At 40.6% G+C, this 15,102-nt stretch overlaps 1 protein-coding gene across 3 annotated transcripts in view; it reads right to left on the bottom strand.

Moving 5' to 3' along the window:
- TOM1 (target of myb1 membrane trafficking protein) overlaps positions 1-15,102 on the bottom strand; it is a 328,587-nt gene that overhangs the window by 261,827 nt on the left and 51,658 nt on the right. The gene's annotated exons all lie outside the window — the stretch shown is intronic.

Here is a 15,102-nt window from a genome sequence, read left to right as displayed (position 1 = left end):
GAGCACGATATAGTAGGTGGAATGCACCTGTCTCAAGCGCAGTGGAGAATGATTTCAACGTTGTGCAAGGTTCTGATGCCCTTTGAACTTGCCACACGTGAAGTCAGTTCAGACACTGCCAGCCTGAGTCAGGTCATTCCCCTCATCAGGCTTTTGCAGAAGAAGCTGGAGACATTGAAGGAGGAGCTAACACGGAGCGATTCCGCTAGGCATGTGGGACTTGTGGATGGAGCCCTTAATTCGCTTAACAAGGATTCACGGGTGGTCAATCTGTTGAAATCAGAGCACTACATTTTGGCCACCGTGCTCGATCCTAGATTTAAAGCCTACCTTGGATCTCTCTTTCCGGCAGACACAAGTCTGCTGGGGTTGAAAGACCTGCTGGTGACAAAATTGTCAAGTCAAGCGGAACGCGACCTGTCAACATCTCCTCCTTCACATTCTCCCGCAACTGGGGGTGCGAGGAAAAGGCTCAGAATTCCGAGCCCACCCGCTGGCGGTGATGCAGGGCAGTCTGGAGCGACTGCTGATGCTGACATCTGGTCCGGACTGAAGGACCTGACAACGATTACGGACATGTCGTCTACTGTCACTGCATATGATTCTCTCAACATTGATAGAATGGTGGAGGATTATATGAGTGACCGCATCCAAGTAGGCACGTCACACAGTCCGTACTTATACTGGCAGGAAAAAGAGGCAATTTGGAGGCCCTTGCACAAACTGGCTTTATTCTACCTAAGTTGCCCTCCCACAAGTGTGTACTCCGAAAGAGTGTTTAGTGCCGCCGCTCACCTTGTCAGCAATCGGCGTACGAGGTTACATCCAGAAAATGTGGAGAAGATGATGTTCATTAAAATGAATTATAATCAATTCCTCCGCGGAGACATTGACCAGCAGCAATTGCCTCCACAAAGTACACAGGGAGCTGAGATGGTGGATTCCAGTGGGGACGAATTGATAATCTGTGAGGAGGGGGATGTACACGGTGATATATCGGAGGGTGATGATGAGGTGGACATCTTGCCTCTGTAGAGCCAGTTTGTGCAAGGAGAGATTAATTGCTTCTTTTTTGGGGGGGGTCCAAACCAACCCGTCATATCAGTCACAGTCGTGTGGCAGACCCTGTCACTGAAATGATGTGTTGGTTAAAGTGTGCATGTCCTGTTTTGTTTATACAACATAAGGGTGGGTGGGAGGGCCCAAGGACAATTCCATCTTGCACCTCTTTTTTCTTTTCTTTTTCTTTGCGCCATGTGCTGTTTGGGGAGGGTTTTTTGGAAGGGACATCCTGCGTGACACTGCAGTGCCACTCCTAGATGGGCCCGGTGTTTGTGTCGGCCACTAGGGTCGCTTATCTTACTCACACAGCTACCTCATTGCGCCTCTTTTTTTCTTTGCGTCATGTGCTGTTTGGGGAGGGTTTTTTGGAAGGGACATCCTGCGTGACACTGCAGTGACACTCCTAGATGGGCCCGGTGTTTGTGTCGGCCACTAGGGTCGCTTATCTTACTCACACAGCTACCTCATTGCGCCTCTTTTTTTCTTTGCGTCATGTGCTGTTTGGGGAGGGTTTTTTGGAAGGGACATCCTGCGTGACACTGCAGTGCCACTCCTAGATGGGCCCGGTGTTTGTGTCGGCCACTAGGGTCGCTAATCTTACTCACACAGCTACCTCATTGCGCCTCTTTTTTTCTTTGCGTCATGTGCTGTTTGGGGAGGGTTTTTTGGAAGGGCCATCCTGCGTGACACTGCAGTGCCACTCCTAGATGGGCCCGGTGTTTGTGTCGGCCACTAGGGTCGCTTATCTTACTCACACAGCGACCTCGGTGCAAATTTTAGGACTAAAAATAATATTGTGAGGTGTGAGGTATTCAGAATAGACTGAAAATGAGTGGAAATTATGGTTTTTGAGGTTAATAATACTTTGGGATCAAAATGACCGCCAAATTCTATGATTTAAGCTGTTTTTTAGGTTTTTTGGAAAAAAACACCCGAATCCAAAACACACCCGAATCCGACAAAAAAAATTCGGTGAGGTTTTGCCAAAACGCGGTCGAACCCAAAACACGGCCGCGGAACCGAACCCAAAACCAAAACACAAAACCCGAAAAATTTCCGGCGCTCATCTCTAATAAAAACCCATGACCTGGCATAAAGCCCAGTGCGTTGGCACTGTAGGTGGTGAGTTTTCCATATCCATAAATCACCCTGTGTATCTGGGAGAAAGAAAAAAAAACACAGAAAAAAGCAAGAATTATAAATTAATGTATTTGGTATAATATGATGCAGGATGCCTTGTATGAACCATTAAATTAGAGACATGAACGTGTAAAAACACAAGAAACTGCCACTAGGTTGTCCCCATGAAGTTCTAGAAAAGGTGCACAAAAAAAAACACAAAAAAACAAAAAAAAAAAAGTCAAAATTACCTTTTTTGAGATGCATACACACGGTGAGATCCTTGCTATGCCCGATTTTGACTATGTGATTTCCCTTGAACTACCCCAGAGCCCAGATTTTGTCTATCTGTACTTTCGATTTTGTTTATATCCGATTTTGACCAAACTTTATACTAGATAGTACGCTAGTCAAGATTGACTTGCCTGCACAGTCTATCTAGCCTTGCGATACCGACCCAACGGAGCGCCCATCGGGATCGCAAGCTGCCAAACACCTCGAGATGTGCACTAACTTTCCTTAAGATTTTGACCATATAGTCAAAATCCTACAGATTTATCTCACTGTGTGTATGCACCAACCGATAAATATGCATTTTGCTGAATGATGTTAAGAAAAAGCCTTGAACTAAAAGTCTCCCAGATGAGATTTTCAGAGTCCCAGATTAGTATAGGCAATGTCTCCAAATTATATAGGTTTACATTTTCTGTCTTTAGCCACCACTAAAAGAATTACCGACAAGAAAATATGTGGGTGTAGGGAATTGTCTGGCCTCCCTTCCAAGTGACTCAGAAAACTGAAAAGAAAATCTCCTTCTTCCGCAATGCCCAGAGATGAGCAAGGACAGCCAAACCATCCAAGCAGTTTCTTACAATCCCTCTCAAATGAGTCTCTGCTTCTTCTCTAAAGGAAATTGAACTGTTACCTGAATTATGTCTACATACACTCCAAGTTCCGAGAGGGAACTACTATGCTGTTCTGTAACTGTAGTTTAACCAAAGGAAATGGTGATGTCTATGTCTTACGACAACAATCTTTTGACTTCGCTTTTAAAAGACCAACCACCAAGTGGTGGAAATTTTACTTCCAAAGCCTCAGTTCTGAAAACCTACAATAAGGTAGGCAAGCAATTTGTGCCACATGCAAGAGTTAAGGTTCCCATCTGAACTAGCTTGCCCAGAAAAAAGTACCAATTTCTTGTTGCGGTAAGTCCTAAACTTACAGGCATGGAAGGGGAATACCTTTGATCACAAGGATATAAAAGTTTTAAAATGCACGCAATTCTTCCAAAACTTTTGGCAAGGAAACACTGGCAAACGATGGCATTGTTCAGCCATACGTAAGGGCCCCATACACTAGAACAATAATGCCCGATTTCACCCCAATTTGGGCATTCGGCCCGGTATATTGGGTGAAATCAAGCATTTTGGCTGTGTATCCGATCCGAGGCCCCGTGAGCTTCGGATCGGATCCCCTAGATCGCTTGTGCTGCACTTGTGATATATTGGTTCCCGCAGACATGGCTGGAATGGCATACGATATATTGCATGCAAAATGTACCCAATCGTTTGGAATCGTATGGAACCACTCCCGGGAAGCTCCCGGGAGAGTTCAAGGGAAATCGCCCCGACTTCAGCCTCTAGACATATCGTTCTAGTGTATGGGGCCCTTTAGATCATACACCAATCAGGATTTTACAAAAAGCTGCTGTCAGATACACAGCACGCTCATGCATTGCAGTCTCAAGAATCCAATTTCATGCAAGTGCCCTAAGAGAGGGAAAAATAACTCATCCATCAGTTGCAGAAAGAAATAATGTGACAGAGCAGAGGCTGTACAGGGTAGAGTTCCTTAATATTTGAAGATCAGCTATTATTCGCCCAATCAGAAGTGAAGGATGCCACTACCCATAATAAATGCTTTTTTAAGAACACCTGTAATCCAAAACATTTAGAGAAAAAATTATAATTAGTTAACACAAAAGTTATTATGTACTTATCCTTTTTCCCTAGACTACTAACATATACTGTATTTATAAAGCAGAAGCCATATTCCATTGTGTTGTACAGCTGGAGAGACACAGACAGTGACATAAGACCCCCAGTCATACAAACATACATTTACAAACCGGCACATACAATAGAAGGGAGTTTTTGAGAGCACCTGCATATAAATCTGTACTATGACATAGTACATGACTGCCAGTCTAGAACCACACTTAATACACATGGAAACATCCAATTATGGCAAATGAGTAGACAATAACGACTAATATGTCAAGAATTACCTAATTACATTTGTTACAAGCATTTCAGAAGTAATCTCACCAAGCACTTCTAAATTTCTAAGACACACCCTTGCCTGCTATTTGACACAAGAGTGTTGTGTTTAGAATGACTGTATTCACTTAAATAGAGAAGTATAACTGGTTTGCTAGTTGGGGTTTTTTTTTTTTTTTTTTTTTTAATATTTGTACAAGGAATATAGGCCATATCATACGCATTTTGTCTAATTTGGGTTTTATAGACATGACGTATGAACATCTTGACACACAAATTTAAACCTATATGCAATTTTTTTCTATTGTTTTACATTTTTTTATTAAACAGCACAAGTAAGTGCATAAGTCCTACTTTATTATAAGGAGGCAAAAAAAAAAAAACATTCACATTGCAATGGTAGACGTGCATCAAATCCAGCGTGGGAAGGTTTACATGCCATAACAAATACACATTTTAGAAAGCACATATTTACATAACTATGGGGGTGATCCAGATGTTGATGCCCAAGTTATTTCAACTGCACAACTGTCCAGATGGTCAGCGCCAGTGGACACAGAGCGGAACTGCATGGGGATCCATACAACTCAGATAAGCGCCTGTGGGTGGGGATGGGGAAGGCTGCTGATGTTGACAGGTGTGCCAGTGTCAGGGACTCCTTTGGAGAATGCAGTTCCATCAACCTCTGCAGCCAAATTCCATTCTGAGCAACCACAACAGGGGTGCAAGCCGATGTCCACTTGATACCTTTGTGCATGCCCCGGCAGGTTAGAGCTTCAGCTGGTGGGCATCTCAATAGACAGTCCATCAACTGCACCATTAGCTACTCTGCTATGTCCACCTTTGGATCACCCCCTCTTTTAATATGCCAACAAATGAGTTACTGTTATCTAATTCAAAAAATCCAAAAAGACATCAGGCGGTTGAAAACACCAAAATCACTAGGTAATCAACAGTAGACAACTTCCCTTAAACCATAAAGGTAGCAATAGCTTAGTGCTAGCATTAAAGTGTATTAAGATCTTCCTTGTCAGTCTTTGTGGTCACTAAAATTAGCCGGACACATTAATGGTAAAGTACAAACTGTTTTCAAGGAGATTATTTCAGTTCTCAGTCTCTGGGAATTAGTAGAGTTGAAGTAAGTATTATCCTAGATCAGTGATGGCTAACCTTGACACTCCAGCTGTTGTTGAACTACATATCCCAGCATGCCCTGCTACAGTTTTGTTATTTGGCCATGCTAAAACTGATGCAGGGCATGCTGGGATGTATAGTTCAACAACAGCTGGAGTGTCAAGGTTAGCCATCAAGGCCCTAGATTGTTCATCTAACAATGTGGAAGTAGGATACAAGATCCACAATGTAGCGGAAATACAAGTTAACCACTCTTTAGTACATCTTCCAAATCTGCACTACCTAAGTCCCCTTCAGTTTAAGGTGTCAATTCAATGAAACACAAGTTTGCAAAAGCATACTCCCATCATGACAAATCATTCTCGACCCAATAAGTGGCAATAAGACAGCAGGACAGTATAGAAGTGACCACAGGGAGAGAACTGAAGGTGCTTAAAAAGCTATCAAAGGTCTGATTATTTGCATTTTTTATTAATGGTGGAAAAAGGATAGGAAACAAGTGTTTTTCAGCAAATTAAAATTCTTTACATTTTCCTGTACACCCAAAAAAACTATAAAGTGCTTTTCAAAGTTTTTATAACAAGGTTTTCAAAAGTTGGTGTTAAAAATAAATAAATACATTAGCTCCCACCTGCAAGTTCTAAAACACCTCTCCGAGCGATACAATGCCTCCACATACATGCTCCACATAATTTAACCCATTACTGAGCTTTTTTTAGAGAAATTCATTTAAAAACATACATGTCTTTATTGGCCAAATTATACTATTTAAATGCCTTCAAGTGCACGATTATTCATTGAGAGCTGTGTACCAGAGGTTGTGCACTGTGTCTCAAAATGTTTGCCTTATAATATTTTCCCTACCTTTTCACCTTCTCAGGGGGGTGCGCACATTTAAAAAAAATTGGTCGACATGGAAAAAAAAGTACATTTGCTGGAAAAATGTGTAGTGAAAATGACTTGCAAGACCCGACGTGATCCTAACTAAATTGACCCCAAACTGTACAAGGCCAAATTTATTTAACGGGGGCAAAAAAGGGTGGTAGCTTTAATGCCTGAGGCCATTCGTTTCTAGAATAACATAGAATAGCCTATAACATAGAATTTGTGATAAGTACACAGAGCTATGCGTTAATATAGTGCCGGCACCCGTTAACATGCTAGTTATCGGGTATTTCTTTTTGAGCCTGCAGGCTGCATTTGGCGCTAATTAGATGGGTATGGGTCATTAGGTCGACCACACTATTGGTCGACATGCAGTAGGTCGACATGGAAAAAAAGTACATTTGCTGGAAAAATGCAATGTCAATTTGGAATGGAGTTGCAAATGCAATTTGCTCTGCAAATGTGCAGTGAAAATTACTTGCAAGACCCAACGTGAGCCTAACTAAATTGACCCCAAACTGTACAAGGCCATGTTTATTTAACGGGGGCGAAAAAGGGTGGTAGCTTGAATGCCTGAGGCTATTCGTTTCCAGAATAACATAGAATAGCCTATAACCTAGAATTTGTGATAAGTACACAGAGCTATGCGTTAATATAGTGCCGGCACCCGTTAACATGCTAGTTATAGGGTATTTCTTTTTGAGCCTGCAGGCTGCATTTGGCGCTAATTAGATGGGTATGGGTCATTAGGTCGACCATACTATTGGTTGACATGGTCAATAGGTCGATATGGAAAAAGGTCGACATGAGTTATTTGACTGTTTTTGGTGTCGTTTTCTCCGTAAAAGTGACGGGGAACCCAAATTAGTGCAGCATGGCTCGCAAGCTTCGGGCAAGGTGCCTCGGAACAGGTTAGCATTCTCAATTGTAGTCCACGTGGATCGTAAAGTATGAAAAACTCATGTCGACCTAATGCATGTCGACCAATAGTGGTCGACCTATTGACTGTCGACCTAAGACCGTATCCCAATTAGGGGAATCAATTAGCCCATGGTAAATTAGCGCAGCTAACTGAATTCCCCCCATAGAAGGTAGTGTTCATTCTAGCACCCTGCATCTGTCTCAACCCCTACCATTCCGCTTTCCTGTCTGGGGTGTCATTCTTTGCTCTGGTGCTTCTATCGCACTCTGGTCTGTATCTCAGTGCTGAGATAAAGACCAGAGGCACAAATGTATTAAGCCTTAAAAAGTAATAAAGTGGAGACTGATGAAGCGTAGTAAAGTTCCATTCAGCCAGCTCCTGTCATTTTTCAAACGCATCCTGGAACATGGTAGTTAGGAAGCTGATTGGCTGGTACTTTATCTCTCTTTATCAGTCTCCACTTTATCATGTTTTAAGGCTTAATACATTAGGGCCAATGGGGCTCCCAACGGTCATTTTTCAAACCCTTTTGCGTTATCACCTTCCACTTATCACTGCTTTATCAAGTCTCCAGGCTTAATACATCTGCTCCAACGCGCACCAGAGTAAAGAGGGACACCCCAGGCAGGAAAGAGGAACTGCAGGAGTTGTGACAGGAGCTGGGTGCTAGACTGAACACTAGAAGGACTCTTTGAAGCACAAGTGCACAACAAATGAATAGGGATACAGAATCTGATTTAGGGGAACCCTTATCGATATGATGAATCACTTTTTGGGGTTCTAGGTCATTTACACATTGAAACTTGGGGTTCCAACTAAAAAAAGGTTGAGCGCCATTCCTGTGAAGAATTCCAAGAAGAAAAATAAATGCAAAGGTAAATAGTTCACGATCATACCCCATGGTTGGAGTGCTTTATAAATGTATGTGTCCATGAATGTTGCTTTTATGTCAATGCAGGTTAGATTAATAATAATAATAATAATAATAATAATTGAAAAAATAAAGTATTTAAAAGGGTACTTGCTCTAAAATAAAGTAAATCTGCTCTGCCTGTGTGCAGTAAATAATGAAGCGGTCTATTTAGGATTGGTGGTCTTGGAGCCTTGAAAAGCATGGTTTCTTCACGTGGCAATTATTACTTTTCATTTTAGGATGTTTAACAATATATCTCTATAGGGACAGCAGCTCCAATAGCAGCCTGCCAAATAAAAATAAAAAAGTTTGTAGTGAAGTGATAACTGTTGTATCCTTTTACTGCCAGCTTAGACACTGCGTATGAGTGGCCAAGAGGATGCGCATGCGCAGAACAAAACTGCAATAACCAGTAAGGGAGGAGCACTGGGAATAACAGAGACTGCAGTTTGCGGAATGCTAGAGATATTTCTTCAGTGTACGGACAACCATAAAGCTGCTTATATGACCGAGAATCTGGATTTCTCATTAACTACACAAGCTTGTGAAAGCAGTGCTCGTCTGGCTGGAAAGGCATGATGTCATAAGCCTTTGTGTAACAGCAGCCTTGTTAGTCCACAGTATGTTACTCCTATGCTCTTACACCCCATTGCTGATGATCACCTTGTGAAATGCCACTGTGCAACTGATTATGCAACATAAGTTAGCTACGCTGAAAACCTATGGTTTGAACAGGAACGTGATGGCACCATCTATAGAAAGACTTAACCACTTCCCTGCAGGTTAATTCCACAAAGCCAAAAATTAGGTCTCTGAATGAGAATTTGTAGAGTCAAATTGCAAGACTTACTAAAGAAGGAAAAACTAGAACACCATATTCATCTGGAAAGTAGTCCTGTTTCAGAGTCTTGTAAAAGGGTAACTGCCAAAAATACAGGGACGCATAGAGATCAATATCATCAAAAGGGGAAATTCTAAAATAATTTTCCTTTTTATTTTGGTTAAAATCTTGTGATGAGGGAATAAGATTTTTATACATCTTCCACATTCACAGTCTTGTGTCATTCTTTGACTCCTATTTACCAACAGTGAATCAGTTATAGCTGTTTTCTACTGCAACCACTGCAGATGATTGCAAGGACAGAATATTTTTCCTGAAGCTGCTATAAACTTTTTGAATGTTCTACTGCTGCAGTGTGACCCCTACACCCCTACAGGCCAGGAGGCAGGTAGCAGCCAAGACTGCGGTTAGTTAAACGGGATCCGTTCTGAAGATCGACACTGTCTAGTTCGACAATGTTTAGGTCGACAGGGTTTCTAGGTCGACATGTCAAAAAAAAAAAACAAGGGAGTAGAGAGCGCAAGCAGACTGAATTAGCAATATTTAATTAAAACTGCACAAGGAATACAATATATTATATATATATATATGTGTAATTGATAAAACAAAAAATTATGAACAAATGGGATCCTCCAGCTTACAGTCCATTTAATGCAATAATGGATTCCAAATTAGACAGTCAAACGCTCCTTCTATTTAGAGCAATGAGTTCATCAATTTGTGTTTAAATAACTTTTTTTTGCAAATTATTCACTTCTAAAAAGTTATTTAATCCGGAAAATCACTTATATTGGATTATCAGATAACAGATGTGCTGCTTGTTCCAGCACTTTATATTCCAAAAGGATAGCAGCTTTGTATATAGAAATCCGTCTTCCAGTGTGCTTTACAGCGGCTCCGTCTACCGCTCTCCCTAAAGCACACTTATGGAATCTTTCAATAAATAGCCGCTTACCGCATCCGGATGCGTTCAGCTTCACGGCACTGAAAATCACCATGCACCAGACGGCTGTACCGCAAACTCCCGAGTGGAATAGATGACGGCCACGGTCCCCGTTTAGCAAGGCGGACCACTGCAGGTGGCTGTGGTGAAAGCGGATCCACTGGTGCGGTGCAGAAATTGTGATGAATATCCAAAGCACAAATGGAGAGTGCCGGGATCCCAAGTCCGAATAAACCCTGACGCGTTTCTCGACCTACGTACACTGGTCGTTTCCTCAGAGGGAGAAAGTATTCGGTTACCACCCAGTCTCCATTCTTATAGGGACCAGGAGTTAATTAAATCATAAGTGCAGTCACCTGAGTATCCACCTGTTTGGCTCAATACTAGGAACGTGTGTGTGTATAATATCTAAAGGCACATATACTAAAATATACAAATAAGTCTTATTTAAAAACATAGTCATACTTCCTTTAAATCGATTTAGCACAAAATAATTAATATATTCTTACATCATTATAGCATAAATATATATAATAATAAAAATGACTATATATAAACAAATATAGAAAAGGCACTGAGTGAGGGTAACATTAATAAAGAAACTTTCCTATTTTTAATGGTTAAATATCCAGTAGTACCTATATACTACCATTTGCCTAAGGTGCATAAGTCTCTAATATCCCCACCAGGACGCCCTATAATTTCAGGGGTAGGATCCCTGACATCTAATTTATCTGCCTTTATAGATGCACATCTACAGAAATATGTTCAGGCCCTCCCTTCTTATATTAAGGACACCACACATTTTCTTCATAAATTGGATAGCATAGACTGGAAGGATTCATATACATTATTAACATATGACGTAGAATCTCTTTATACCAACATAATGCATGATTTGGGTCTTTTGGCGATAAATCACTATTTATACTATGACACAGAGGTGGATGTTTCTTTTCGCACTTTTATTTTGTCAGCTATTAGGTTTATTTTGGAGCACAACTATTTTTCTTTTGATTCACAGTTTTTTTTACAGAAGAAAGGCACAGCCATGGGGACCAGATTCGCACCAAGTTTCGCCAACCTCTTTCTGGGATGGTTCGAAGAACACCAGATATGGGGTGGCGATCTTGGTGCGGGCCTGATCCTCTATGGTAGATATATTGATGATTTATTTTTTGTTTGGGATGAGGATTTTTCACCTATTTCACGTCTCACCTATCTTCTTAACTCTAACACAATAGGTTTGAAGTTCACTGGTAATTTTAGTAAAAAGTCAATTAATTTTCTTGATATTACAGTCAGTATTCAGGATTCTAAGATTATCACCTCCACATACGTTAAAGATGTGGACTGTAACAACTATTTACACTTCACAAGTAGTCATTATAAACCGTGGAAATTAAATATACCAAAGGGACAGTTCCAACGGTTGCGTCGGAACTGCTCCACAGATGAGTTGTTTACTAGTCAAGCAGAAATCATGTATGCCGCATTTGTTAAACAAGGGTATCCCTTAGAGGTTTTAGATAAAGCCCTGAGAGAAATTCAACTCAAACCCAGGGCTTCATTGATTCACCCAGAAAGGGAGGTAGCGAAGAATGTATCTTCGAGTAGGACTGACGAGAGGTCAATATCCTTTATTACTCAATTTAATAGAGCTGCAGGAGATATTAAAAGGATAATTACTAGAAATTCGGCGATTTTGAAATCAGATAAACTACTAGAAACGTCATTGACTGGAAGGAATCTAGTTATTTTCAGAAAAGCTAATTCTCTCAAACAGAAACTAGCACCTAGTTTATTTACTAGAAGATCTAAAATTGCTGGAGAGAATTTATTTAGTTTACCTCCAAAACCCATTGGCTTTTTTAGATGTGGGAGGGATAGATGTACCACTTGCTCTTTTGCTGAAAATAAGTGTAATCGCATTAAGTCCTTCAGTAGATTAGAAGAATTTGAGATAAAGGGCTTTATGAATTGTAGGACTAATTATGTGATCTATGTTATACAATGCAGATGTGGGCTGCAGTATGTAGGCCGCACTATTCGTCCTCTCCATGAAAGGTTCATGGAGCATAAAAGGAATATAACAAAGAATCTCAAAACCCATAGTTTATCTAACCATGTTTATATGTGTGAGAAGGGTAATTTGAGTGGCCTAACTATTAGAGCAGTAGAACACATAAAACAAACCATGAGAGGTGGGGATAGATACAGAAGGCTTTGCATGCGCGAAGCCTTCTGGATTTTCCAATTACACACTTTGAGCCCACATGGTCTCAATGACACAGTGGAGCTCAACACCATTTAACCCTTCTATTATTAGTTAGGGGAGTTCTATTTATTTTCCTAGGGGTGTTTGGGGGTTTCTCAAGGGATCCGGGTCAAGCTTTTAGTAAATTATGAGATTGATGAGATTGGGTGGGCGGTTTTGGATCCACCTTTTTTTCAGGCAGGTCGAGTGTAAATTATCTCTCTGTTCCTGACTTAGATGTGGATCCACCCGCTCATTCTGCTTGGTTGTTTATTATATCCAATACACTATTGGGTAGTTTTATTGGTAGTATGGAATTAAATTAATATCATTATGACAGATGTATTATTTAATTGTCTTTCTAGTGTTTATATGGGTTACGTCTATTCATTATTCAGTGGTGGGGATAGGGATATTATTGTCCCCGTGGGGCCTGTTTCTGGCCCTTTTATAAGAAAACCATTATTCTGATATTCGAGTGTTTATAAAGATCGGGTAGGTGGGTTTGGTCATCATTGTTTAGAGGTTTTGTAATATACATTCCAATATCCTTTTCTCCTTTGATATTGATATGGATCCATTTATGTATCTGTGGAACATTGATAATGTTTCGTTATGATGTTTATTCCATTCAATATGTTAAGATGCTTCTAGGGCTGTTACTGTCTCTTTAAAAGGTAATAAAGTGTTTTCTGTCTGGCCAAGATATGTCAGTATCAAATTGCCATATTTTTTCCCCCCTTCTTTCCCCTATTTTGGATTCATCCAACATATTGTTAGTCAATATGTACATATATTTTTTTATGAATGTCATGATGTATTTTCTTCATATCATAATATATTTTATTTTTATTTACTTCTTGATTTTAATTTTATGTGTATATTTTACTTTCATTTTTAAATATATTATATAAATACATGTTATATTTTATATGTAAGATTATATTGCTGTCTCCTCTATTAGATATCTATCTGCCTTTTTGTTTATATATAGTCATTTTTATTATTATATATATTTATGCTATAATGATGTAAGAATATATTAATTATTTTGTGCTAAATCGATTTAAAGGAAGTATGACTATGTTTTTAAATAAGACTTATTTGTATATTTTAGTATATGTGCCTTTAGATATTATACACACACACGTTCCTAGTATTGAGCCAAACAGGTGGATACTCAGGTGACTGCACTTATGATTTAATTAACTCCTGGTCCCTATAAGAATGGAGACTGGGTGGTAACCGAATACTTTCTCCCTCTGAGGAAACGACCAGTGTACGTAGGTCGAGAAACGCGTCAGGGTTTATTCGGACTTGGGATCCCGGCACTCTCCATTTGTGCTTTGGATATTCATCACAATTTCTGCACCGCACCAGTGGATCCGCTTTCACCACAGCCACCTGCAGTGGTCCGCCTTGCTAAACGGGGACCGTGGCCGTCATCTATTCCACTCGGGAGTTTGCGGTACAGCCGTCTGGTGCATGGTGATTTTCAGTGCCGTGAAGCTGAACGCATCCGGATGCGGTAAGCGGCTATTTATTGAAAGATTCCATAAGTGTGCTTTAGGGAGAGCGGTAGACGGAGCCGCTGTAAAGCACACTGGAAGACGGATTTCTATATACAAAGCTGCTATCCTTTTGGAATATAAAGTGCTGGAACAAGCAGCACATCTGTTATCTGATAATCCAATATAAGTGATTTTATTATTAAATGGACTGTAAGCTGGAGGATCCCATTTGTTCATAATTTTATGTTTTATCAATTACACATATATATATATATATATATATAAAATATATTGTATTCCTTGTGCAGTTTTAATTAAATATTGCTAATTCAGTCTGCTTGCGCTCTCTACTCCCTTGTTTTTTTTGTTGTCTTTGTAGGTTTGCTAATACCTATACTTTTGAGAGCAGCGAGCAGCATATCAGCCTAGGCTCTTAGAGGCGCCTTTATTTTCTCTTTTGGAGTCGACATGTCAAAAGGTCGACATGAGTTTTTCACATTTTTTTTCTTTTTTTTTAACTTTTTCATACTTAACGATCCATGTGGACTATGATTGGAACGGGCCAAGCGAGGGGACACGGTGCACTAATTGGGGTTCCCAGTCACGCTACGAAAAGAACGTCACCAAAAAAAACCCCAAAAAAACCTCATGTCGACCTTTTGACCTGTCGACCTAGCACATGTCAACCTAGAAACCCTGTCGACCTTCCAACCCTGTAGACCTAGTGACTGTCGACCTATAGTGGTCGACCTAAACATTGTCGATCTAATGATCCACACCCAGTAAATCTCCTGTTACAAAAGTACTGTCTGCACCCTTTTTCTAGAGGAGCGAGAGTTCACTTAAGGGTGGTACTCATGGAGAGAACTGTGCTTAAATTCTAAGCAATCTGACTAGATTGCTTAGAAATTAAGCATGGATCTCTCCATGTGTATGTCCACAGCGAAAGCCGCACGTCACTATCGCTGACTCTAGATTTGGAATGCATGCATGCCAAATCTAGTAGATCGATCACTTCACTGCTGTGTTAAAAGTGAGTGACCCCCCCTCCCCCCCTCAGTCAGCACACATTGCGCTGTGTGCCGAGCTTAAGGGGGGTACACACGGAGAGATCCGTGCTTAAAATCTAAGCAGTCTTGCTAGATTGCTTAGATTTTAAGCACGGATCTGCCGTGTGTATGCCCTCCAGCGATAGCGCACATCGCTATCGCCGATGCTAGATTGAGCCTGCATGCA

The sequence above is a fragment of the Pseudophryne corroboree genome, chromosome 9 (genome assembly GCF_028390025.1).
Source record: "Pseudophryne corroboree isolate aPseCor3 chromosome 9, aPseCor3.hap2, whole genome shotgun sequence".
In the NCBI taxonomy this organism is placed as follows: Eukaryota; Metazoa; Chordata; class Amphibia; order Anura; family Myobatrachidae; genus Pseudophryne; species Pseudophryne corroboree.
This window is presented reverse-complemented; position numbering and strand designations above follow the sequence as displayed.